A 15,688-nucleotide genomic window follows, 5' to 3' on the forward strand; every position below is an offset into this window, starting at 1 on the left:
ACCAGAATTTACATTCAGACTGACTCTACCTCATGATCTGCGGCCAAATGATTTCTCTGTAATGCCTTTGGTATCCATTATTGTTAGCGTTACCCATTTTGCCTGAGTTTGCACAAGATTACGAACCACTGAATATTTTGTTCACCCTGTATTCATGTCTCCCTGTATTCATGTCTAAATACCTTTTATCTCTGTCTCACAAATCCATCGACCTTATTGCAGCAACGTTGTCCATTCAAAAAAAAACATAATATACTGCCTTCCACAATTTTCTGTTACAAATCTATTCGCTGATGTACAATTTTAGTTAAACTCTGTCCCATCCTGTTCCTTTCTGCTTGTCTTCAGCCACATTCCCATGCTGTTCCATTGCTTCACCTTTTCCCTTTGGATTTGGAAAGCTCCTTTCACCTGCATCCTCTCTGTCAGTTTAATGCCCTGTCCATAAACCTACCGACATGATTAGCCAGGACACTGGTCCCAGCACAGTTCCAGGGGGATCATCCTAATAGATATTTTTAAAAATCAGGAATGGGATGTGTGTGTCTCTGGCTGACCAGCCTTCCTTGCCCAGTCCTAGAAGCCGTTGAACTGAGTAACTTGCTCGGCCATTTCAGAGGGTAATTGAGAGGCAAACCCTTTGCTGTGGGGATGTCGTGCAGACCACGTGAGGATGGGCAGATGTCCATCTCTAAAGGACAAGTGTTTGGATTTATTGTACATCAGTAATGGTTTCATACTTATTTGTTGATTGTTACTTATTATTTTTCAAATTATTGATTTCAAATGTCCCCTTTTCAGATGGTGGGATTCAATCCTGCCTCCACTGAACATTAGCTGAGGTTTTGGATACATTCTGTCGCTATAATACCACTAGGCCATTACTTCACCTACTCACTGGGTGCTCATCCCTGAGCACTAATACCAGGGCATCATGAAGCTAAACCCATTCTTCTGACACAATTGTGTGATCCTGACATCTTCCAGCAATGTGGGACTATTACTTAATATCGCTCCATTTTCCAGATCTCTGTGGAACTCAGTGCCATTCTCCATGTGTAACCCTCACTGCATCTGTTTAACTTCACATTCTGTCTATTTCTCTGTCTCCTGTAGGTACTCAGGAAAGGCCTGACTCAATAGCCTTTCCAGCTGCTGGGTGGATCGTCCATCACCTCATTGAATGCAGTTGGTCTGCCAGAGAGAGACAAAGGGAAAGGAGATCTGGAGCCTTCAATAAATCCTGTCGTGAATTAAGGTCACCCACAGTGCACAGAGCAAAGAACAATGAGAGGGATCCAAGCATCTGTTAACACAACATGACATAGTACAATGCTGGAGGGGAGCACAGTGCACACACACACCCCAGGCTCAATCACCACACCAATGTAAGTTATGTTATATTAAAACTCACTACTCTACAACAGTGTATCTATGACATGTCTTGTGGTCCAGTGTCTTCAATAATTTTTAATTCCTATAACAGATCCTATCGCTGTAACCTCCTCCTTTCGATAGTCCCTCCACATATTTGAATTGTGCTGCATTCCAGACTACCTTCCTTATCCCTGTAACTTGGTTCAGTGTTAACAACATGCCTTATCTCGGTTGCCTTCTTCTCCAATAATGTAAACACAAGGACTGCAGATGCTGGAAACCAGATTCTAGATTAGAGTGGTGCTGGAAAAGCATGGCAGGTCAGGCAGCATCCGAGGAGCAGGAAAATCGACGTTTCGGGCAAAAGCCCTTCATCAGGAATAGAGGCCGGGAGCCTGCAGAGTTGGGAGGTAAATGAGAGGGGGGTGGGGATAGGGAGAAAGTAGCATAGAGTATAATAGGTGAATGGGGTGGGGAAGAAGGTGATAGGTCAGAGTGGAGGATGGGCGAAGGGAGCAAAGAGTTCACTGGGTGAATGGGGGTGGGAATGGGGGTGATAGGTCAGGGAGGAGGGTGGAGTGGATAGGTGGGAAGGGTGTTAGGCTGTTAGGACAAGTCATGGGGGGCTGAGCTGGAAGGCTGGAGGTGGCGTGTGAGGTATGGGAAGGGGAAATGAGGAAACTGGTGAAGTCCACATTGTTGCCCTGGGGTTGAAGTGTTCCGAGGCGGAAGGTGAGACGTTCTTCTTCCAGGTGTCAGGTGGTGACGAAGCAGCGGTGGAGGAAGCCCAGGACCTGCATGTCCTCGGCAGAGTGGGAGGGGGCGTTGAAATGTTGGGCCACAGGGCAGTGGGGTTGATTGGTGCGGGTGTACCAGAGATGTTCCCTAAAGTGCTCTGCTCGGACGTGTCCAGTTTCACCAATGTAGAGGAGAGCGCATAGGGAGCAACGGATACAATAAATGATATTGGTGGATGTGCAGGTAAAACTTTGGATGTGGAAGGCTCCTTTGTGGCCTTGGATGGTGGTGAGGGGAGAGGTGTGGGCGAAGGTTTTGCAATTTCTGCAGTGGCAGGGGAAGGTGCCAGGAAGGGAGGGTGGGATTTTGGGAGGCGTGGACCTGACCAGGTAGTCACTCAGGGAACGGTCTTTGCGGAAGGCAGAAAGGGGTGGGGAGGGAAATCTATCCCTGGTGGTAGGGTCTGTTTGGAGGTGGCGGAAATGTCGGCGGATGATTTGGTTTATGCGAAGGTTGGTAGGGTGGAATGTGAGCACCAGGGGCGTTCTGTCCTTGTTACGGTTGGAGGGGTGGGGTCTGAGTGCGGAGGTGTGGAATGTGGACGAGATGCGTTGGAGGGCATCTTTAACCACGTGGGAAGGGAAATTGCGATCTCTAAAGAAGGAGTCCATCTGGTGTGTTCTGTGGTGGAACTGGCCCTCCTGGGAACAAGTATGGCGGAGGCGGAGGAATTGGGAATACGGGTTGGCAAATTTGCAGGCGGTAGTCTGGGAAGAGGTGTAATCTAGGTAGCTTTGGGAGTCGGTAGGTTCATAAAAAATGTCGGTGTCAAGTCGGTTGTCATTAATGGGGATGGAGAGGTCCAGGAAGGGGAGGGAGGTATCAGAGATGGTCCAGGTAAATTTAAGGTCAGGGTGGAATGTGTTGGTGAAGTTGATGAATTGCTCAAACTCCTCAAGGAAGCACGATGTGGCGCCAAATCAGTCATCAATGTAGCGGAGGAAGACGTGGGGAGTGGTGCCAGTGTAACTACGGAAAATGGACTGTTCTACATAACCAACAAAGAGACAGGCATAGCTCGGGCCCATACGGGTGCCCATGGCTACCCCTTTGGTCTGGAGGAAGTGGGAGGATTTGAAGGAAAAATTGTTAAGTGTGAGGACAAGTTCAGACAAACGAATGAGAGTGTCGGTGGAAGGGTTCTGTTGTGGCCGTCAGGAGATGAAGAAACGGAGGGCTTGGAGGTCCTGGTCATGGTGAATGGCGGTGTAGAGGGATTGGATATCCATGGTGAAGATGCGGCGTTGGGGGCCTGGAAAACAGAAGTCTTGGAGGAGGTGGAGGGTATGGATGGTGTCTCGAATGAATGTGGGTAATTCCTGGACTGCGGGAGAGGGCAATGTCGAGGTAGGCAGACATGAGTTCGGTGGGGAAGGAGCATGCTGAGAGAATGGGTCGGTCAGGATGGTCAGGCTTGTGGATTAGATTAGATTAGATTACTTACAGTGTGGAAACAGGCCCTTCGGCCCAACAAGTCCACACCGCCCCGCCGAAGCGTAACCCACCCATACCCCTACATCTACATTTACCCCTTACCTAACACTATGGGGATCTTGGGAAGGAGGTAGAATCGGGCAGTGGGGGATCCCGGACAATGAGGTTGGAAGCTGTGGGTGGGAGTTCTCCTCCTGAGGTGATGAGGTTCTGTATGCTCTGGGAGATGACGGTTTGGTGATGGGAGGTGGGTCATGGTAGAGGGGGTGATAGGAGGAAGTGTCTTCGAGTTGGCATCATGGCTTCAGCAGTGTAGAGGTCAGTGCACCAGACTACCACTGCACCCCCTTTATCTGCTGGTTTGATGGTGAGGTCGGCAGAGGAAGTGGAGGGCTGCACGTTGTGAGGGTGAGAGGATGGATTGGGGGAGGGGGTAGATAGGTTGAGGCGGTTGATGTCTCGGTGGAAGTTGGAAATGTAGAAATCGAAGACAGGTAATAGGCCAGCGCGGGGTGTCCTGGTGGATGGAGTATGTTGGAGGTGGGCAAAAGGGTCCTTGAAAGGTGGGTGGGAGTCTTGATTGTAAAAGTATGCTCGGAGGCGTCAGAAGAAGTGTTCAATATCTCAGCGTGTATTAAATTAATTGATGTGTGGACGGAGGGGGATAAAGGTGAAGTCTTTGCTGAGGATTGATCATTCATCCTCAGTGAGGGGGAGGTCAGGAGGAATGGTGAAAACTCGGCAGGACTGGGAGCTGGGACCTGGCGTAGGTGTGGAGCTGGGCGAGGCGACGGAGCCTGGAACAGGAGTGGGTGTGGTGTTAGGGGGGATGGGGATGGAGTCATGAGCAGGGGTGGTGTTCCCCTCCGGATTCTGGGGTAGGGATTGTGATGGTGGGACCTGGGGGTTTGTCAGCAGAATGCAAGTGCGCGGCATTGGTGGGGGCGGAAGTGGTGACAAACACGGCAGTCGAGGGGGGGGCATGGAAGTCACTGAGTGTGTGACATCAGTGATGATGTGAGGGGCGGAAGTGATGTCATTTTGGTGTGTGAGGAATTGTGAGGGGCAGAAATGGCATTTACTTAATGTTAACCAATAATTTCCTGTCACAAATCTATTTGACAATGTAGTATTTTAATTAAACTCAGTCTCTTACTGTTTCTTTCTGTTGGTCTTCATCCACATCTCCATGGTGTTCCAATATTTCAACCTTCCTCTTTGGACTTGGGAATTTCCATTCCCCTCAGACCTTTCCCCCTCCTCATCTGTGTCCATTTATAGCACACTGCATATTCCTGATACCTGGGGAGCCTATCCCAATAAAATAGCTCAGTCTTCCCTGTGTACTGGTAGCAGTGCTCACTGGTCAGAACCACTTCTGTTGATACCATTGTGTGATCCTGATACATTCCTCCACTCTGCTGATATCACTGTCTTTCTGCATGTGATATCCCTTACTTCTGGGTCTAATTGCTGCCTCTGTCAGTGTCTCTCACTCTTTGCAGCTACTCCAGATCCTGAGCTAACAGAATTCTCCACTCCAGAGGGACGCAGCAGAACAGGCCAGAAATGGACATTAGGAATTTCCAGATCTCTGTGGGATTCAATGCCATTCTCCATGTGTAAGATTCATTGCATCAGTGTAATTTCCCATTCTGTCTATTTCTCTGTCTCCTGTCGGTATTCCTGATGTCCCTGACTCAGCAGAATTCCCAATTCCTGTCTCGTCCATCACCACATTGAAGACAGTTGGTCAGCCAGAGAGAGATGGAGAGGGAGATCTGGAGCCTTCAGTAAATCCTGCAGCCGGTCAGATCACTCACAGTAAACAGCACGGGGAGGAGTAAGTGGATTTTAATTCAGACCCTGAGGGCATGATGTAGGAACAATGCTGGGCAAGGAACATGAGAAAATTCTCAGGCTTCATTATCACCATCTTATCTGTAAATTCATCTGTTCCACAGAACCTTCCCTATGTCTGTCAGTTTCTCCATTGTCTGTTTCATTGATACCACTTCCCCTATCTCTATCAGCCCCTACAATCCTGCCTATCCCTGTAAGCTCCTCCTACCACTACAACTCTCCAAGTTTCTGCGTTTGCCTTTAATCCCGGGTTCTGTCACATCTCTCCTTAACTGAAGAAAAACAACTCTTCAGTTCCTTCAGCCATCCTGGTCAGTGTTGTCCTTTCTAGACCTGAAAAACCTCCCTGTCTTTGTGACTTTTTTGAACTCCTACTACCTTCATGATCTCTGTAAATTTCCTGTCACAACAACAAAAAAGCTCTGTACCTTAGTAACCTCCTCCAGCTGTAAGACTCCTCCTTGTCTCTGGGCACAGTGCAGAGTGACCCTGCTTCTCTCATAAATTAGTTTCTGCATTTCTAATGATGATTATGAACTCTTCCTGTTTCTGAAATGCAGTTAGTCTCTGAAAACTCTGCTGGTCCCAAATGATGTAATTTCCTACGATAACTACAAACCTTTATGCCTTCAACCACCTCCACATGCAGTCACACAGTTTATTTCTATAACCTCCATGAGTGTTGAAGTCATAGAGATGTACAGCACGGAAACAGACCCTTTGGTCCAACCCGTCTATGCTGACCAGATATCCCAACCCAATCTAGTCCCACCTGCCAGCACCCGGCCCATCTCCCTCCAAACCCTTCCCATTCCTATACCCATCCAAATGCCTCTTAAATGTTGCAGTTGTACCAGCCTCCACCACATCCTCTGGCAGCTCGTTCCATACACGTACCACCCTCTGCTTGAAAAAGTTGCACCTTAGGTCTCTTTTATATCTTTCCACTCTCACCCTAAACCTATCCCTTCTAGTTCTGGACTCACCGACCCCAGGGAAAAGTCTTTGTCTATTTATCCTATCCATGCCCCTCATAATTTTTTAAACCTCTATAAGGTCACCCCTCAGCCTCCGACGCCACAGCCCCAGCCTGTTCAGCCTCTCTCTGTAGCTCAAATCCTCCAACCCTGGAAACATTCTTGTAAATCTTTTCTGAACCCTTTCAAGTTTCACAAAATTTTTCTGATAGGAAGGAGACCAGAATTGCACAAAATATTCCAACAGTGGCCTAACCAATGTGCTGTACAGCCGCAAGATGACCTCCCGACTCCTGGACTCAATACTCTGACCAATAAAGGAATGCATACCAAACGCCGCCTTCACTCTCTTATCTATCTGCGATTCCACTTTCAAGGAGCTATGAATATGCACTCCAAGGTCTCTTTGTTCAACAACACTCCCTAGGACGTTACCATTACGAGTATAAGTCCTGCTATGATTTGCTTTTCGAAAATGCAGCACCTCGCATTTATCTGAATTAAACTCCATCTGCTAGTTAGCCCATTGTCCCATCTGGTCCAGATCCTGTTGTAACCCTCTTCGCTGTCCACTACACCTCCAATTTTGGTGTCATCTGCAAACTGTACCTCTTGTGCTCTCATCCAAATCATTTATGTAAATGATAAAAAGTAGAGGGCCCAGCACTGAGCCTTGTGACACTCCACTGGTCACAGGCCTTCAGTCTGAAAAACAACCCTCCACCACCACTCTCTGTCTTTTACTTTTGAGCCAGTTCTGTATCCAAATGGCTAGTTTTCACTGTATTCAATGAGATCTAACCTTGCTAATCAGTCTCCCATGGGGAACCTTGTCGAATGCCTTACTGAAGTCCATATAGATCACATCTATCACTCTGCCCTCATCAATCTTCTTTGCGACTTCTTCAAAAAACTCACTCGAGTGTGTGGGATATGATTTCCCACGCACAAAGGCATGTTGACTATCCATAATCAGTCCTTGCCTTTCCAAATTCATGTACATCCTGTCTATCAGGATTCCCTCCAACAACCTGCCCACCACTGAGTTCAGGCTCATCGGTCTATAGTTCCCTGGCTTGTCTTTACCACCCTTCTTAAACAGTTGCACCACTTTTGCCAACCTCCAGTCTTCTGGCATCTCACATGTGATTATTGATGATACAAATATCTCAGCACGAGGCCCAGCAATCACTTCTCTAGCTTCCCACAGAGTTCTCGGGTACACCTGATCAGGCCCTGGGGAGTTATCCAGCACTTCTTCCTCTGTATCTGAACATTTTGCAAGATGTCACCATCGATTTCCCTACAGTCTATATCTTCCATATCCTTTTCCACAGTAAATACTGATGCAAAATATTAATTTAGTATCTCTCCCATTTTCTGTGGCTCCACACAAAGGCCGCCTTGCTGACCTTTCAGGGGCCCTATTCTCTCCATAGTTACCCTTTGTCCTTAATATATTTGTAAAAACCCTTTGGATTCTCCTTAATTCTATTTGTCAAAGCTATCTCATGTCCCTTTTTTGCCCTCCTGATTTCCCTCTTTAGTATACTCCAACTTCCTTTATACTCTAAGGACTCACTCGATCTATCCTGTCTATACCCGACATGTGCTTTCTTCTTTTTCTGAACTAAACCTTCAATTTCTTTAGTCATCCAGAATTCACTATACCTACCAGCCTTCCCCTACACCCTGACAGGAATATGCTTTCTCTGGATTCTTGTTATCTCACTTCTGAAGGCATCCCATTTTCCATCGTCCCTTTACCTGCGAACATCTGCCTGCAATCAGCTTTCAAAAGTTCTTGCCTAATACGTCAAAATGGGCCTTTATCCAATTTAGAACTTCAACTTTTAGATTTGGTCTGTCCTTTTCCATCACTATTTTAAAATGAATAGAATTATGGTCGCTGGTCCCAAAGTGCTCCCCCACTGACAGCTCAGTCACCTGCCCTGCCTTATTTCCTTAGCTTAGGTTAAGTTTTGCACCTTCTCTAGTTGGTACACCCACATACTGAATCAGAAAATTGTCTTGTACACACTTAACAAATTCCTCTCCATCTAAACCTTTACACTATGGCAGTCCCAGTCGATGTTTGGAAAGGTAAAAACCCCTACCATATCAACCCTATTATTCTTACAGATAACTGAGATCTCCTTACAAGTTTGTTTGGCAATTTCCCTTTGACTACTGTGGGGTCTATAATACAATCCTAATAAGGTGATCATCCCTTTCTTATTTCTCAGTTCCACCAAATAACTTCCCTGATGTATTTCTGGGAATATCCTCCCTTAGCACAGCTGTAATGCTATCCGTTATCAAAAATGCCACTCTCCCTCCTCTCTTGCCTCCCTTTCTATCCTTCCTGTTGCATTTGTATCCTGGAACATTAAGCTGCCAGTCCTGCCCATCCCTGAGCCATGTTTCTGTAATTGCTATGAGATCCCAGTCCCATGTTCCTAACCATGCCCTGAGTTAATCTGCCTTCCCTGTTAGGCCCCTTGCATTGAAATAAATGCAGCTTAATTTATTAGTCCTACCTTGTCCCTGTTTGACTCCCTTCTGTTCTCAGCTATACCCGTCTCAGATCGAGCTCCCAAAACCCTCCCTGTGATTGTTATCACGTCCCATCCCTGCATTCCTCCAAATCTCTGTGAAGTCCTCCCATTCCTAAAACCCACCCTGTATCTGTCACCTGTCCCAGCTTCCACAACCCTCCCTATCTCTGTAAGACACCCCCCCCCCACCCCACCCCCTGTCCCAGTTACGACAGCCCGCTGTATCACTAAATGCCAGTAGTCACTATAATATCAGAGTAAGGTGTGAAAGCAGGAATACTGTACTGGGTTAAATGATCAGTCGTGATCATATTGAATGGTGGGACCGACTCTGTGGTCAAATGGCCAATACCTGCTCTTCTTTCCTGTGCTTCTCTATAAACTTACTATCTATATAACCTACTTCAGTCCCCACAGCCCTCCCTATCTCCATAAACTCCTTCAGTCCCCACGATTCTTCCTAATCATGTAACCTGAACCATTCCCCACCAACCTCCCTAACCTCCAAAAGGCCCCACGACCCTCCCTATCTCCATAATCTCATCCTGACACAACGACCCTCCAGTTCAGAGTAACCTCCTTCAATCCCCATGATCCTCCTGATCTGTGCTACCTCCTTCAGGCCCAACAGCCCTGCAGATCTCTTTGGCCTCTTTCAGGCCCCACATCACTCCCTATCTCCATAATGTTCTTCAGTCACTAGTGCATTCTCTACGTCCATAATCTCGTTGAGTCCGCACATCGCTCCCTATCTCCATAATGTCATTCAGTCCCCACGTTCCTCCTTATTTCCAAAACATCTATTACCTGTTGAAACTGTAAGCTACCTTTTTTCAGATTGATAAACACGAACACCCATAACTCTTTCTGCTGCCAGTCTGAAACCAAACAGTGTTAGCCTGACAGTAGGTCAGGAGCTGAAATATGCTTGAAAGGATATGTCAATGAAGAATAACTGGAACCTTAGAAACACTTTTAATGAAAAGAGGATGTGTTTTTGAGCCTGTTGGATTTTATTTTTATTGGTGTGAATATAAATGGCAGAATAGATACGGGTGTAGGAGTGGTTGGACTGAGGATACGGTTTATTTGAATTTTCAGAAAACTTTTCACACGTTTCAATAAGGGCTAAAGAGTAATTTGGTAGAGAATAGGGCACCTTAACTGTCAGGAGGTGGGTGAGATATTAGACAATATAGTGTTGTCAGAATTTACTGTGGAGAAAGACATGGAAGCTCAGGAAGTTGGGGAAATAAATAGTGATGTCTTGGAAAGAATCCTCAACAGAGGAAAAAAAGTGCTGGTATCTGAAAACAAATAAAGGTAGATCAAATCTTAATGTCGCTTATTAGGTCGAATATTGTGGGAATCTGGGGAAGAGATAGTGTCCCTAACATATATTTATTTTATCAATACACACAATGTGTTACCGGAAGACTGGAGGGTGGCTAATGCTGTTCCATCACTTAATGTCTGCAGGGAGCAGCTAGGAAATCACAGCCCAGTGAGCCAGTGCTGGGTAAGTTGTTGGAGGAGATTCTGAGAGAAAGGAGCTACATATATTTGGAAAGGCAAGGGCTGATTAGAGATAGTCAGCATGGCTTTGTGAGTGGGAAGCCATGTTTCACAAACTGGATTGACTCTTCGAGGAGTTGACCAAGAGATCGATGAAGGCAGAGCAGTCAGTGTTGTCTACATGAACTTCAGCAAAGCATTTGTCAAGGTTCCAAGGGATGTAGAACATCTAGTCAAGAGGAAGAAGGAAGCTAATTTAAGTTTGAGGAACCAAGGATCAGAAGCAGGGCTCTAGAGAGTTACATGGGGCAGCACGGTGGCTCAGTGGTTAGCACTGCTACCTCACAGCACTAGGGACGTGATTTCAATTCCAGCCCCAGGCGACTGTCTGTGTGGAGTGAGCACTTTCTCTCCGTGTCTGCGTGGGTTTCCGACAGGGGCTCCGGTTTCCACCCACAGGCCAAAGATGTGCAGGTAAAGGCAGAATACTGAATAGTGTAGAGGAACAGATGGATCTTGGATTCCATGAGCAGAGATCCCTCAAATTTGCCACCAAGCTGATGGTATTATTAAGAAAGAATCTGTTGTATTGGCTTTCATTAGCTGGGGGATTGAGTTTTAAAGCCATGAGGTTATGCTGCAGCTCTATACAGTCCTGTTTAGATCCCAATTAGAATATTGTGTTCAGTTTTGGTCCCTTCATTAAAGGAAGGATGTGGAAGTTTTAGAGAGGGTAAAGAGGAGATTTACCAGGATGCTACCTGGACTGGAGAGCATGTCTTATGAAGAAAGGTTGAGGGAGCTAAGGCTTTTCTCATTGGAGTGAAGAAGAGTGTGGTGTGATTTGTTAGAGGTGAACAAGAAGGTGTGAGGCAAAGATAGAGTGAACAGTGAGAGACCTCTTTATCCCATGGCATACATGGTACATGGGGGCATGATTGTAAGGTGATTGGTGGATGGGTAAGGGGAGATTTCAGATGTAGGTTCTTTACACAGAGAGTGGTGGGTGGGTGTAATGGGACATTTTAACAGACTCTTGGATAGGCACATGGATGACAGCAAAATGAAGGGTATGTAAGTTAGTTTGATCTCACAGTCGGATAAAAGATGGGCATGGCATCATGGCCGAAGGGTCTTGTGCTGTCCTGTTCTGTGTTCTACGTTCTGTATGGTAAACTGGATAATAAGCTCAGATCAATGTAAAAGGATATGGCATTCAGGAGGAGCTAGTCAACTGGATACAAAATTAGGCTTGATGGTAGGAGACAGAGGGTGATGGGAGACATGTTGTTTTTCTGACAGGAGACATGTGACCAGTGGTGAAGTGGGTCCACTGTTGTTTGTCATTTGGATAAATGGTTTGGATGGGAATATTGGTTTCCTGGTAAGTAAGTTTTTTTGAGTGGCACTGAAATTGTTGGTAAAGTGGTCAGTGAAGAAGGTTATCTATGATACAACAGGACGAATAGTACACTGGGATCGTGAGCTGAAGAATAGCAGATGGAGTTTAATTAGATAAACGTGAGGTGTTCCATTTTGGTGAAACAAACCAGGGTGGGACCTGTACAGTTTATGTTTGGGCCCTGGGTAGTGTTGTCAGTCTGTGACCCAGGGATGCAGGTAGACAGTTCTTTGTAAGTGGTGTCACAGGTAGACAGGTTGGTGAAGCAGGCGTTTGCGATTGAGAGTAGAAGTTGGGATGTCATGTTGTGGCTGTAGAGGACATTGGTGAGGCCACCATAAAAGCATTGTTGACCAGAAGGAAGAACTCATCTGGTTCACTTGCGTCCTTGAGAGAAGAACATCTGACATTCTAACCTGGTCTGGCCTGCACGTGACAGCAGACCCACAGCAATATGGCTGACTCTGTGCTATACTCTGGGTAATTAGCAGTAGGGCAAAGAATGTTGGTCCAATCAGCGACATCCTCATCCTATGAATGAATAAATAAAAATATATATATCCCTCCCGACCTCTGCAAACACCTCCAGTTGCAACAATCTGTACTGGCTTTGTAATACCGTTCAGGCCCTGACCCCTCTCTGTAACACTCTCACCACCTCCAGCACCTTCAGCTCTCCCGGTTCCTTTTGTGACATAAAACCTTGACAATTATTCCCTCTTCCATCTGACCTCCTCCTGGGAGCAGACCCTTTGCAATCCGTTTAAAACTTACTCCGAAAACATTCTCTCACTTCAGGATTTTAAGTACTTTTTGGTGATCCTCTAAGCCCGATAATCTAATATGATCATTTTTACTTGAATGAGGGACCGATGGGGATTTCTTGCTGAGGATTTGTCTGTTTCAATGGAATGTCCTTTTGTTGAGTGTTTTACACTGTTCCTTCAAATGTTTTCCACTGTTCATTGACAGGCACATATTTCAGTCTGTTTAGCCTGTTTACCTTGGTCAGTTCCCCTCTCAAACTCATGTTATTGTTTATTTTTGTTTCTAGTTGTAGCTTGTCCTTTCTGTGATTCACTTTAAAACTTTATATTTCCTTAAATTGCATTTTATCACAATATTGCAGAGGATCTCTCCAGGTGACATTACTCATTTACTAAGATTCATCACACAATGGTCGCTCTGAGGTAGTTATGTCCCTAGCCAGTTGCACAATTTGTTATTCAAAGAAACACTGAAAACTAATTTTCTGAACTCCTCTTCCAATATCACTCTTGCCAGTGTGACTGTACTACATTTTGTGAATATTGATGTTTCCCAAAATTATCGCAATGTGTTTGTTAAAAAAATTCCAATGAGTTCCTGTGTGATGCAGTAATGAGCAGCGGAATGCTGTTCAGTGGCTAAAACTGTTCTGCTGCTTGTGTCCTTGGCAAGTAGTAGCCAGAATTTACATTCAGACTGATTCTACTTCATGATCTGAGACCAAATGCTTTCTCTGTGATGCCTTTGTTATCCATTATTGTTAGTGTTACCCATTTTGCCTGAGTTTCCGCAAGGTTGTGATCCATTGAATATTTATGTCCACCTTTTGTTCACCCTATAACCATGTCTCTCTGTTGTCTAAACCTCTTTTATCTCAGTGTCACAAATCCATCTACCTTATTGATAAGACTTCGTCCATTGAAAAAAAACATAATTTACTCTTTCCCACAATTTCCTGTCACAAACCTATTCACTGATGTACAGTTTTAGTTAATCGCTGTCCCATCCTGTACCTTTCTGATTGCCTTCAGCCACATCCCCATACTGTTCCGATGCTTCACCTTTTTTCTTTGGATGTGGAAAGCTCCTTTCACCTGAACCCTGTCCCTGCATCCTCTCTGTCAGTTTAAAGCCCTGTCCATAAACCTACTGTCATGATTGGCCAGGACACTGGTCCCATCACGGTTCCAGTGGGACCATCCTATTGGATTTTTTTATAAATCAGGTAGGGGATGTGGGTGTCTCTGGCTGACCAGCCTTTATTGCCCAGCCCTAGCTGCCCGTGAGCTGAGTAGCTTGCTTGGCCATTTCAGAGGGCAACTGAGAGGCAAACACTTTGCTGTGGGTATGTCGTGCAGACCACGTGAGGATGATCAGATCTCGTTGTCAAAAGGAAAGTGCGTGGTACGCTGGCTCAGTGATTAGCTTTCCTGCCTCACAGCACCAGGGTCCCAGGTTCGATTCCAGCCGCGGGCGACTGTGTGGAGTTTGCACATTTTCCCCGTGTCTGCGTGAATTGCCTCCAGATGCTCCGGTTTCCTCCCACAGTCCAAACGCACGTAGGTCAGGCGAATTGGCCATGCTAAATTGCCCATGATGTCAGGTGTATGAGGTCGAGGGAGATGGGTCTGAGTGGGTTACTCTTTGGAGGGATGGCATGGACTGGTTGGGTCGAAAGGCCTGTTTCCACACTGTAGGGAATCTAATCTAAGGGATTGTGATTTTTGTACATCAGCAATGGTTTCATATTTGTTTATGGATTGTGAATTGCTATTTTTAAAATTATTGATTTTAAATTCCACCATATCTTATGATGGGATTCAAACCTGCCTCCCCTGAACATTAGCTGAGGTTTTGGATAAATGCCCGAACAATAATGTTACTAGGCCGTCACTTCACCTGCTCACTGGTTACTCATCCCTGAGCACTGACACATGAAGCTAAACCCATTCTTCCAACATGATTGTGTGATCCTGAAGTCTTCCTGCACTCTGGTGATATCACTCAGTCTCTCTCCATGTGGTATCCCTCACTGTGTGGGTCGAATTGCTGCCTCTGTCAGCGTCTCTCACTCTTGCAGCTCCTCCAGATCCTGAGCTAACAGAATTCTACTCTCCAGAGAGACTCAACAGCACAGGTCAGGGATGGAGTTTGGGATTTTCCAGATCTCTGTGGGGTTCATTTCCATTCTCCTTGTGTAACCCTCACTGCATCAGTCTAATTTCCCATTCTGTCTATTTCTCTGTCTCCTGTAGGTACTCAGGAAGTTGCTGACTCAATAGACTTCCCAACTGCTGTGTGTCTCATCCATCACCTCATTGAAGATGGTTGGTCAGCCAGAGAGACAAAGGGCAGGGAGACCGGGAGCCTTCAATAAATCCTGCAGTGAGGTAAGATCACTCATAGTGACAGAGCAGAGAGCAATGAGAGGGCTCCAAACATCGCTAACAAGACAGGACGCAGATACAGTGCTGGATGGGGAGCACAGTATAGACACACCCCGTGCTCAATCACCACGTCTACTTTAACTTATGTTGCAGTGAGACAGCATCGGGAGTTCATAGTTATCAATCCAGTCCTGTGCTGTCTTAGCGAGCATCAGTACAACAGAGGGGAGAGTAGGCCTCCGACAAGAGGTTGTAAATGCTGCCTGGGATCTTTCTGTTCTGTGTTCTCCCTCCAACACTCTACTAAGACTCACTACTCTGCAACACCATCTGTGGCATGGCTTGTGCACCAGTGTCTTCAGTCATTTTTAACTCCTACAATAGTCCCTGTCCCTGTAACCTCCTCCCTTCCCGATACTCCCTCCACATATTTGAGACATACTGCATTCTAGACTACCATCACTATCGCTGCAACTTGCTTCAGTGTCTACAACATGCCTTATTTTGGTACACTAATCCTCTTTAGCTGGATACAGAGTGATACAGCACGGAAACAGAACCTGTGGTCAAACCCCTCAAGGCTGCCCATGTTTCTTATACTCAATGAGT

The 15,688-nt window shown here is 46.0% G+C and overlaps 1 long non-coding RNA gene across 5 annotated transcripts in view; it reads left to right on the forward strand.

The window, feature by feature from the left end:
- Nucleotides 1–1,122: 1,122 nt before the first annotated feature.
- LOC140494027 (uncharacterized) overlaps nt 1,123–15,688 on the forward strand; it is a 52,893-nt gene continuing 38,327 nt past the window's right edge. For 4 of the 5 annotated variants that reach the window (XR_011963848.1, XR_011963844.1, XR_011963846.1 and 1 more), the window contains exons 1-2: nt 1,123–1,388; nt 14,948–15,082. This is a non-coding gene — a long non-coding RNA (uncharacterized lncRNA). Of the gene's footprint in view, nt 1,389–5,242; nt 5,453–14,947; nt 15,083–15,688 lie in introns of those variants that run through there. The other variant, XR_011963845.1, reaches the window with a different exon arrangement.

Source organism: Chiloscyllium punctatum, chromosome 23, assembly GCF_047496795.1.
Source record: "Chiloscyllium punctatum isolate Juve2018m chromosome 23, sChiPun1.3, whole genome shotgun sequence".
NCBI classification, from domain to species: domain Eukaryota; kingdom Metazoa; phylum Chordata; class Chondrichthyes; order Orectolobiformes; family Hemiscylliidae; genus Chiloscyllium; species Chiloscyllium punctatum.